Raw genomic sequence first — 11498 nt, 5'->3', positions numbered from 1 at the left:
CTTTCCGTTTCTTAAGTCATAAAGTGAAAATATTGCTACCTACTTTCTTGATGTTGTCAGGAGAGGCCTATCTTTTTATTTGTTCTCTTAGATCTTTTTTGTTGTTGTTTTCAACCTGATTCTCTTCCTCCTGTCCTTAGGAAGCAGTCTTTTTATACACTTGTTTTGGGTTTGAGCTGACAAAAATCATCAAATTTCATATATACTTTAAGTATTGATAAGCCTTTTACCCATAACCCACATTGTTATCATATTTTATAATTTAGTTAGCAACAGCTCAGTGAGGGAAATAATTATCTCAAATTTACAGTTGAAGAAACTCGAAGCTTAAATTTCTTGCATCTAATGATTTTATAACTTTTTTATTTTCATCTTGATCTCAGAATCAAATATAAGATAACAATTTTCTATCAAAATAAATTGTCACATGACTTCAGACAAGTAAATCACATCCTATCCCTATGACTTAGACTCTTTATAAAACAAGGCTATGTATAGGCTTATACTTATAAGGTAGGCTTATAATCAGGAAGACCTTAATTCAAACCTAACTTCAGACACAAATTAGATGTGTGACTCTGAACAAGTCTCTTAACCTTACTCAGCCTTAGTTTTCTCAACTGTCAAATGGTGATAATAGCACCTACCTTGCAAGATTTTTGTGAGGATCAAATGAGATACGATCTGTAAAAGCACTTCCAACTTCTGTAACCCTCTAGTTTGTCTGAGCTTGAGTTTCCTCATATGGGAGTACCAGTACTTTCACTGACTAGATTAGAAATCATTTTGAGACTGCTGTTTTCTAAGTAGTAAAGAATTGTGCAAATGTGAGCTTCTGTCTTTATTTGATTTTAGTTTCCAATAAAGTGAAAGAAAAACTTTAAGGACAATAAGCCCATTAAATGAGAGAAAGGGGGGGTAGGGAACCATCTCTGTATATGCAGTGCAGCCCCAATTTATCCAGCCCAACTTTAGCTAATTAAACACCTGTCTCAATAATTTCCCCTGCATATTTATCTTCTCTATTTTGTGACACTGATTGTTGTCTTCAACCTTTTCTTCAACTTGCTAACATTTCAGAAACTTCTCTTAGTTTCTTCATTGGGCATGTGGCAAAGAATGATACAGTATTCCCATTAACCCCCCACTGCTGTCCTTCGTAGAACTGTTGTCCATAATGCTGCCATACTTAACTAGTGGTTTGTCCTTTCATCAGCAACAAAAAATCCTTTTTTTAATGTTTGCTAGAAACAACAATAAACCTCCCCCCAAAAAAACCCTCTTTTAAGGATAATGATATCCAAATTTTAAAATGGTTACATTATCGTATATTATTGTATTTTATAAAATCCCATTATAGTTTAAAGTAGGTATATAGTCATAGATATTAGACCTGGAAAAGATCTTAGAAAATTAAATATTAGTCTAGAATGGCTCTTAGAACATCACATGTTAGCACTAGACAATACTTTAGAATACTGTTCATAGAACATAGACTGTAAGAACTAAAATAAACTTTAAAAATACAGCTACTTCATCTGAGAATAGAGGAAACCACAGTCTACGAAGTTGGAACTACTTTGCCAAGGTCACATGGCTGATTCCCAGACCAAGATTCCCCCAGTCCCTCCCAAGCCTGACAGGAATTAACCTGGAGCTCTCTATGAATTGCTCCTGCACGTTCAGAAACAGTTACAAACGCCATTGGAAAGCAGTTCTTTGAAAGCACATGATTCTTTTTCTCCAGATTAATTATAGCACATCTTTATTTAGGATATTTGCTTAATAGAGGCAAATGCAGGAAGAGAGAAAAAAAGATAAGGAAATGGATTGTTTTTCTTAATATGATTGCCTTCCCAACTCCAAATGACAATATGATTCCCAAAGTGAATTTTTTTAAATGGACTTTTGGGATAATACCGAAAGGCAGAGCTATTAATATGCTGTACTTGACTTTGACCTGTCTCAAAACTTATTGAATAGGGGCAGCTAGTTGGTGCAGTGGATAGAACACCAGCCCTGAAATTAGTAGAACCTGAATTCAAATCTGGCCTCAGACACTTAATATGACACTGGATAAGTCACTTAACCCCACTTGCCTCAAGGGGAAAAAAGAAAAAGAGAAAGAAAAACTTATTGAATACTTTCTGACCTAGACATGAGTATTTGGAGGATGAGGAATAATATTTATAATGATGCCAGCAATAATAATAATAACTAAAAATGTATATAGTATATTATATAGTACACAGCAAAATACTATGCCCTTATTGACTCGTTTCAGCCTCACAATAACTGTTAAAGATAAATAATGCAGATATAATTTTACAGACAAAGAAATTGAGGCTCATGATTTTTCAGTGAAAGAAGGAATATACCTTTGGGACATGAGATATCCTCAAATAAAAGGTATTTGTTTTGAAAGGCAATGTTCATTCCATGCCATAATGAATGATCTTAACAAGTTGCTATAGACTGCTTTTCTTCCCCCCAAAATAAATTTATTTCCTTGCTGATCAAAACTCTAGTGATAAGCCTTTCTGAATTTAAATAGAGTGGGCTCACTTTATAATGGCTCATATATTTCTCTTGCAAAACTTGTACTCAGAGCTTTTTGTCATCATGTAGTTTCTGTTCTGTCAAAGCTTACACTCCACCAGAACAGCATTCACAAATCCAGGATCACCACCTACTATAATGGCATATCAGGGGAGTTTATGTGGTGGTACCCAGATAATAAAAGAATATAATTGCATAAGAAAAAAAAATGAAATTCTATAAAATTAAGTGACAGAAAGACAATTTCCACTTTGGAGGATTAGGAAGGTTTTAGAGAACCAGTAGTATCTGAGTTTTCACCTTAGATATGCGTAGGATTTCAACTAGTAGAGTTGGATGGTGAGAGCCACATTGTAAAAATAGAAAACAATTCAAAGATATGCAGATCAGAAAGTTTGGGATGTATTGGATGATGAAGAATAATCTAGTTTTCATGGTACATGAGGATAGCATGCTTTATTTGGAATCAAGAGATGTAGCTTCAGTATGCTCTTTACTACATATGTTCTCTTGGGCCAGTCACTTAATTTCTCTGAAGCCTGTAGATAATGGGCCAAATGTCCTCTAATTAAAACTGATTTTCTGATTCAAATCTGCGATCCTAGAGCACATGTGGGGAATAAGGCTAAAAAGGCAATTTGAAAATATTGTCATAGACCTTGAATGCCAGTTTAAGGAGGAAGTTTTTTTGGTTATTTGTTCCTTCCTTTATTTGCTAAGCATTGGGTAAGCAATATTCACCCATCATAAAAGTTTCTAGAATCTTTAAAGTGCCACTCTCCTGCCACATACTCTATTTTGAAATTTCAGTTCCCCTAAAAAGTACTATTTAAATGAGCTTGAAGTATAGGATCTTTGTGGAAAATATGCTACCAATCATCATGAAAGGTTGGTTCCAAATTATAAACATCCCCAAAGCACTAATAATCCTCTTAAGAATAAAATATTTTACTAGCATGATTGTTATAAACAAATATCTTTGCCAGCATTTCATGAATGTGACCTGTATTTTCTGTAGGTTGCATTAAGAATTATTAGCAACATATCTTGGACTGTTCTGAGAATGACTAATATCCTCAATTTAAATAAAAACAGCTGCTTTCCTACATTACAACCCCAAACAGCTGTCAAGTATTGCTTTTTAATGTATTTTTCTTTTAGGATTATGTAAAGTAATCAGAAGTTTAGTGGAAAGAGCATTGGAATTGGAATCAAAGAATATATGTTCAAATCTCAGCTCTACTAATTATTAGTAGTGTTGCTTGAGACAAATAATCTCCTTTCCCTCCCTCAGTTTCTTCATCTATAAAATGAGGATATTGAACTAGATGATCACTAAGGTTCCTTCTAGATCTAAATTTTGTTATTTAAATAGTCAAACAAGATAATCTAATCTAGGCAAGTCCATTTTCTCTAGTTAAAGGGTGAAAAGATAATTTAAATGCAAAGGAGAGTGCACTGACCTAGCATATCACCTCTCAATACCATTTGAATTTTGTTTAAAATGTAAGCCTCATTGCATATTTTCCTCCTTTTTTTCTAAGAATCATTAAGAAATCTGAAGAACTAGAAAGATGTTAACTATACTTTTTTTTCTCTTATATATAAGATAATACTGATGAGAATACTTATTTCTATAATACTATAAGATCTGCAAAGCATTTATTTCAAACTAGCCCTAATAAGTGGGGAATGCAATTATTATCTCCTTTTTCCAAAAGATAAAACTTAAGCTAAGAATCAAATTAATGTTTTCCAGCTCAGGACTTGAACTGAACCCAGGGGAGTTGATTAATAGTTGTTCTGTTTCTTTTTCTAAAATGGGAATGTTTAACCAATTTGTTTCTTCCTCTGTTAATCTGGGCAAGCTATATTTTTGAAGGTATTCATCCATTTCATTTAAGTTATCGAATTTATTGGCATAAAATTGGGCAAAGTAACTCCCAATTACTGCTCTAATTTCCTCTTTTGGCAAGTTCTCCCATTTCATTTTTAAGACTAACAATTTGATTTTCCTCTTTCCTTTTTCTAATCAAATTACCAAGGGTTTGTCTATTTTGTTGTTTTTTTCATAGAACCAGCTCTTAGTTTTATTTATTAATTCAATAGTTTTTTTACTTTCAATTTTATTAATCTCTCCTTTTATTTTTAGAATTTCAAGTTTAGTGTTTGACTGGGGTTTCTTAATTTGTCCCTTTTCTAGATTTTTTAGTTGCAAGCCCAATTCATTGACCTTCTCTTTCTCTATTTTATGCAAGTAGGCCTCTAGAAATATAAAATTTCCCCTTATTACTGCTTTTCTCATTATTGTCACTTTCTTGGGTGAAATTATTAATTGTGTCTATGATTTGCTGTTTCACCCAATCATTCTTTAGTTTGAGGTTATTTAGTTTCCAATTATTTTTTGTTCTGTTTTCCCCTAGTTTTTTATTGAATCTAATTTTCATTGCATCATGATCTGAAAAGGATGCATTTACTATTTCTGACTTTCTGCATTTGAATTTGAGTTTTTTATGTCCTAATATATGGTTAATTTTTATATAAGTTCCATGAACTGCCAAAAGAAAGTGTATTCCTTTCTGTCTCCATTTAGTTTTCTCCAAAGATCTATCATATCTAACTTTTCTAGTATTCTATTTACTTCTTTGACTTCTTTCTTATTTATTTTATGGTTTGATTTATCTGATTCTGAGAGTGCAAGGTTGAGATCTCCCACTATTAGAGTTTTGCTGTTTCTTCTTGCAGCTCTCAGCTTCTCCTTTAAGAATTTAGATGCTGTACCACTTGGTGCATATATGCTTAATATTGATATTGCTTCATTATCTATGCTGCCCTTTTAGAAAGATATAGTGCCCTTCCTCTTTTAATTAGATCAGTTTTTGCTTTTGCTTGATCTGAGATAAGGATGGTTACCCCTGCTTTTTTCACTTCACCTAAAGCATAGTAGATTTTGCTCCAGCCTTTTACTCTGTATGTATTGCCCTGCTTTAAGTGTGTTTCCTATAAACAACATATTGTAGGATTTTGGCTTTTCATCCAGTCTGCTATCCACCTTCGCTTTATGGGGGAGTTTACCCCATTCATATTTATGGTTAAAATACTGATTCTGTATTTCCTGCCATCTTGTTAACCCCAGCTTATGCTTTTCTCCTTTCCTTTCTCCTTGCCCCTGCTATCACTTGCTTCTCACACAGCCCCTCCCTCTTTAGGATCCCTCTCCCTACCTTAAGAGTTCCTCCCCTTTTCTTACCTCTTTTCCTCCTAATTTCTGTATTTCCTTCTATTTAGCTTACTCCTTTCCTTTTCACTTTTCCCCTGCCACTTTTCAGTGAGGGGGGGAGAAGTTTCTCTATAAATCCAATATGTCTAAATATTTTTCTCTTTAAGCTAATTCTGATGTGAGTAAAGTACACACGATGTTCATCCCCCTCCCTTCTTTCCCTCAGATATAATAGGTTTTCTTTGCCTCTTCGTGAGATGTAGTACCCCCACTTTACCCTTTTTCTGGTATAATTTCCTTGCCACCTCTAGCTTCTTTTTTTTTTTATTATAAAAATAAACCAAAATATACATGTATTCTTTATGTATACTCATAACAGAAATATAGTTCCCAAGATTTCTTTTTACCTTTTTATGTTTCTCTTCAGTCCTATATTTGGACTTTTTGTTTAGTCCAGTTTTTTCATCAGAAATAAATGGAATTCACCTATTTCATTGAATATCCATCTTCTTCCCTGGAAAAAAAAATGCTCATTTTGGCTGGGTAAGTTATTCTTGGCTGTATATCAAGTTCCTTAGCCTTTTGGAATATCAGATTCCAGATCTTTTGATCCTTTAATGCGAATGCTAAATCCTGAGTAATCCTTTTTGTGACTCCTCTGTATTTGAATTGTGGTTTTTTTTTTGTTTGTTTGTTTGTTTTGTTTTGTTTTAGTTGCTTGTAGTATTTTTTCCTTGGTCTGATAGTTCTGGAATTTAGTTACAATATTTCTTGGAGTTTTGATTTTGGGATCTCTTTCAGTAGGTTATTGATGAATTCTTTCAGTGTCTATTTTACCCTCTGTTTCTATAACATCTGGGCAGTTCTCTTTGATGATTTCTTGAAAAATAATATCTAGGCTCTTTTTTTATTATAATTTTCAGGAAGTCCAATAATCTTCAAATTATCTCTCCTAGATCTATTTTCCAGATCTGTTGTTTTTCCAAGTAACTATTTAACATTTTTTTTCAATTTTTTTTCTTTTTAATTTTGCTTGACTGATTCTTGGTGTCTCCTCAAGTCATTCATTTCCATTTGTTCAATTCTGATTTTTAATGAATTATTTTCTTCATTTACTTTTTTATTTCTTTTTGTAATTGGCCAATTGAGTTTTTAAATGTGTTGTTTTGTTCTATGGAATTTTTTTCCATTTCACCAATTTTATTTTTTTATTTTTTAGAGAGCTATTTTCTTTTTCCAATTCATTAATTCTCTTTTCTTTGGAATTGTTTACCTTTTCCAATTCACTAATTCTGTTTTTCAGGGAATTGATTTCTTTATCCACTCTATTTTTAAATGAGGGGGATGACTTATCCAGACCCTCTTGCCATTTCCTTTCCCCATTTTTCTTCAAGCGCTCTTGTAAGAGCCTTTTCAATTTCTTCTATGAGAGCCTTGTGTGGTATCGACCAGATCATATCCCCCTTAGGGATTTCATCTAGAGACAATCTGTTTTTAGTCTCTTCAGGGTTTGAAATCTGCTCTCTATCCATGTAAAGGCTATCAATAGTTAGAGTCTGCTTTAACTTTTTACTCATTTTGCCAAAAAAAGAAACAAAAGAAAACAAACAAACAAAAAAAAGCAAACGTGGTCTGCTTTTTGGGCAGTATGATATTAACAAGTTTCCTCTACAGACAACAGGTAATAGCAGTGAAGCAGCAGTGGAACAGCAATGGTTGCGCTGCATCTGCACAATGGTTACGCTTTGAGAGGTTGCTGGTTGGGTGTGCCCAGGTCCCAAGACACTCTAGCGTTTTGGGGTTATACTCTTTACTCCCTGTATTTATAGCTTCTCTGCTGATCTACTGGCTTGCTGCTGTGGTCAAGTTCTCCGCAAAGATTTTCTGCTGGCTGAGACCACACCCTGCCCTACTCCAATCTGTTCAGCATTAGCTACCTGCAGTCTGTGCCTGGTCTAATCATCCCTGCCCCTGAGCAAAAACAGACCTTTTCTGATGAATTTTGAGAATATCTTCTATTGATAATGTGTAGATTCCCAATATTCATGGGTTTTTTCAGTCAAGCACTAATTTTGAGGCCATTTCATGAAAAAAGTAGTCTGAGGGTAAGGAGGAGCTTAGATAGATGCGGGTGTCCTCTCTACCATCTTGGCTCTGCCCCCTATCTTAGGTTTATGTTAAGAATTTAAAGAATTGCCTTCTCAGAATTCTCACCAAAAATGTGATCAGTTCTCATAACTTACCACTCTGCTCTTTATCAGCTATTCTAGGGAGGGGGTGAATTAAGAAGGAGAATATTAATACCTGAAGTTCAAAAGATCACAATTGACTTGAAATACTTTCGTCATTCCCCTTCTTACTAAGCCACTGTCAAATTTCAGAGATAGAAGGGGTCTTATCATTGCAAATCATTTTATAGGTGAGAATACCAAGGTCCAAAAATATGATACAATTTACCCAAAGCTCCACAGCTGGTTTAGTCAAGAATTCAAAGTCTGGCTTGAGGCTCCTGTCAATCTGGGCAGACTTTCTCTTTTGCCACACTTCAAGTCTCATTGGTAGCTCTAGGGCCCTTAGGCCTTTCTCATTATATTCTCCTAGATCACTTCTAGTTCTGATGTGTCCAAATGTTCCTTCTAGAACTAATATTCTGTATTTAAAGCTTCTTTTACTTCTAATATTGTGCTATATGCTCTAATGTAGAGATACCTGATATAATATAATATAATTGATAGTCACTTATAGGACTCCTTAAGATGGTTTATATCAAGGTACTATGTCTAAAAAGGAAAAAAGAGCATATGCTATTACTGACTGAAAAAGCCTACCTTTAAAAGCAGGATATTCATATAACATTTCATCCATTGGGTAAAATCCCTCACTAGTACAATCTGAATGTGTAAGAGTCCTATGTTGTTAAAGCTAGAAGAGGCCTTACGACACCAAATAAGGAATGTTCTGACACAGACGATAGACACAGGTGATCCCCCTATGCTTGGAGTCTATTGCCTCTTCACATGTTTCTAAGAATCCCTAGCTTCCTCCCAGGCTTAGCTCAGGTACCATCAGTTAAACAAAGCATTTTTTCATCTTTCTGGTCATTAGTACTCTCTTTCTTTGGTTATCCTAATTAATTTTTCTGCATATAAATTATATTCTTCTAGTTACCTTTACATATCATTTTAAGGTATTCAAAGTGCTTTACATGTGTCATCTCATTTGTTCCTTACAATCTGAGAAGATGACATCTTAGTTGAGCCTTGAAGAACACTGAGGATTCTGAGAATCTGAGGTGAGAAGGGAAGTCATTCCAGGAATTAAGGGACTGCACATACAAAAGTATAGTGACAGGAGATGAAATGCCAAGTTTCAGAACAATTTTCTAGCTTCATTTCTCATCATTTCCCTTATATAGCAGCTACTCTGCTGTTCCTCAACTTAGTATACTATTTCTTGCCTCAGTGTATTTGTGCAAATAGTCCCCCCCCTTGCTTAGAGAGCACATCTTCATCCTTGCCTATCAGAATCCTTTTGTTTCAAGTCTCAATTCAGGAGTTTTAATTCATGAAGCATTCCCTGTGCTCAGGATTTTCTCCCTAATCAAATTATCCAAACTGCTTTATTCTATTTTTTGCTTTTAATTTTTTCATAAGAGCACAGTATAGGAGCTTAAATGCTGAATTAATGAGTGGATAGTACTTATTAGTATTACCATTTTGTACTAATAATAATGTATTGTAATAATATGCACTAATAATAATAGTGATGACAAGAGTTACACTTTTTTGAGTACTTGAAAGCTTATAATGTTAAAAAAATATTTCCTCCCTAACAATATTGAGGTAGATAATGCAGATGTTACTAATCCCATTTTACAGAGGAAAAAAACTGAAACTTGGAAAACTGAAGAGATCACCTTCTGGTCCCAAAAAGTGCTAGGGACCTATGCGGGGAATTGAACCCAGGTCACTTCCTGCTATGAGCCTTATATTTTTTGTGCTACAACACAATTGAGTCTCTTTTCCAAGAAATGGATTATGGGCCTATATTTTCCTCATTTCAGAAAGAGATTTTTAGCCTCAGGTTTGCTACAATTATTTATTCATTTTAATGAATGCCTTCTTTGCATTGAAGGGAAATAGATCACATTCCATCTCTATACCCAAAGAATTTTCTTGATTGCTTCTTTACATATTACCATCTAATTAAGACCACCCCAAGCAGCTCATGACACATTGGCATATATCCCATATCTTTTGACTCCACCCCCCAAAAAAAAGCCTAATATTTTTCTCCATGTAAAGCCTTCATGGAAATCTTTTTTTTTTTTTTTTTTTCTGAAAAAGCTTATTTCTGTAATATAATAAATGGTGTGACTTGAGCAAGTCACCTAAACTTTTCTGAGTATTGGTTTCCTCATCTATAAGTAGAAACAATATTTGCCTAACTACTACCTCAAAAATGATAATTATTAAAACTCTTTGGTGTTATTTAAAAATAGTTGGCCAGTGAAACAGACTAGACAATTTCATGATCAGAAATGATGGAATTCAACCCAATATCATATTTGTGAAAACATAAAATTACCTGGGATAGAAGTCCTTATTTGATAAGAACTGCTGAGAAAACTGGAAAGCAGTTTGGTAGAAATAAGATTTAACCACTTAGACCATATTCCACAATAAATTCAAAGTAGTTAAATAACCTAAATAATAGATGATAAAATTAAATTAGAAGAGAGTTATATGCCTTTGAAAGGACAGAGGCAATTACAAAAGGTAAAATAGATAATTTTGATTACATGAATCTGGAAAGCTTTTGCACAAATAAAATATTTAGTGTAAAAAAGAAAGTAATGGACTGGGTAAAAAATTTCTGTTACCACATAGCTTCAATAAAGAATTGCTATCCAAAATATGTGGACAGAACTATGCATAAGCTCAAAACCTATTCTCCATTTGAAAAGTGGTCAATGGATTTGAGCAAAGAGCTCCAAAAAGAGAATTTCAAACTGTCAACAACCACTTGAAAGTATCACTAATCAATCACTAACAATAAGAGAAATGCAAACCAAAACTACTCTGAAGTTTCACGTCACATCCTGCAAATTGGTAATAATGAGAATAACCAGGGTTGAAGAGATTGTGAAAAACAAGGACATTAATGTATCATTGGCAGAACCATAAATAGATGCAACAATTCTAGAAAGTAATTTGTAATGATACAAATAAAGTTACTAAAAGCTTACTTTGATTCTTTATTTGAATCTTTGACCCAAGAATTCACTGCTGGGCATATGCCCCAAAGAGGTCATTGACAAAAAGAAAGTCTCCATATACCCCAAAATACCTGTATTTGTATTTTCTAGTAATAAAGAACTGGAAACAGAGTGCTAAACAGGTTGTGATATATGAATGAAATGGAACATTACTTTGTTGTGAGATGTCAGACAAAATAAATACAGAAAAACATGGAAAAATTCGGCTGATCTGATACAAAGTGAAATAAACAGGACCAGAAAAAAAATTACACTCATGCATATTAAAACAGTATAAATGGAAAGAACATCAAACACATAACAATTGAAACTGAATGTTTGGAAATTATAAAGAATAAGCTTGACTCAAAAAAAAATTTTTTGAGAAGATACTTCTCCATGCTCCTTTGCAGAGGTCAGAGCCTGCACTCTACACCAGATTGTTTTGACATGTTTGTTAGT

The 11498-nt window shown here is 33.8% G+C and overlaps 1 protein-coding gene across 10 annotated transcripts in view; it reads left to right on the top strand.

Annotated features, from left to right (window-relative positions):
- The window catches only part of MAPKAP1 (MAPK associated protein 1), a 332422-nt gene that overhangs the window by 223827 nt on the left and 97097 nt on the right, over positions 1-11498 (top strand). The gene's annotated exons all lie outside the window — the stretch shown is intronic.

This window comes from Sminthopsis crassicaudata, chromosome 2 (genome assembly GCF_048593235.1).
Source record: "Sminthopsis crassicaudata isolate SCR6 chromosome 2, ASM4859323v1, whole genome shotgun sequence".
Lineage (NCBI taxonomy): Eukaryota > Metazoa > Chordata > Mammalia > Dasyuromorphia > Dasyuridae > Sminthopsis > Sminthopsis crassicaudata.
This window is presented reverse-complemented; position numbering and strand designations above follow the sequence as displayed.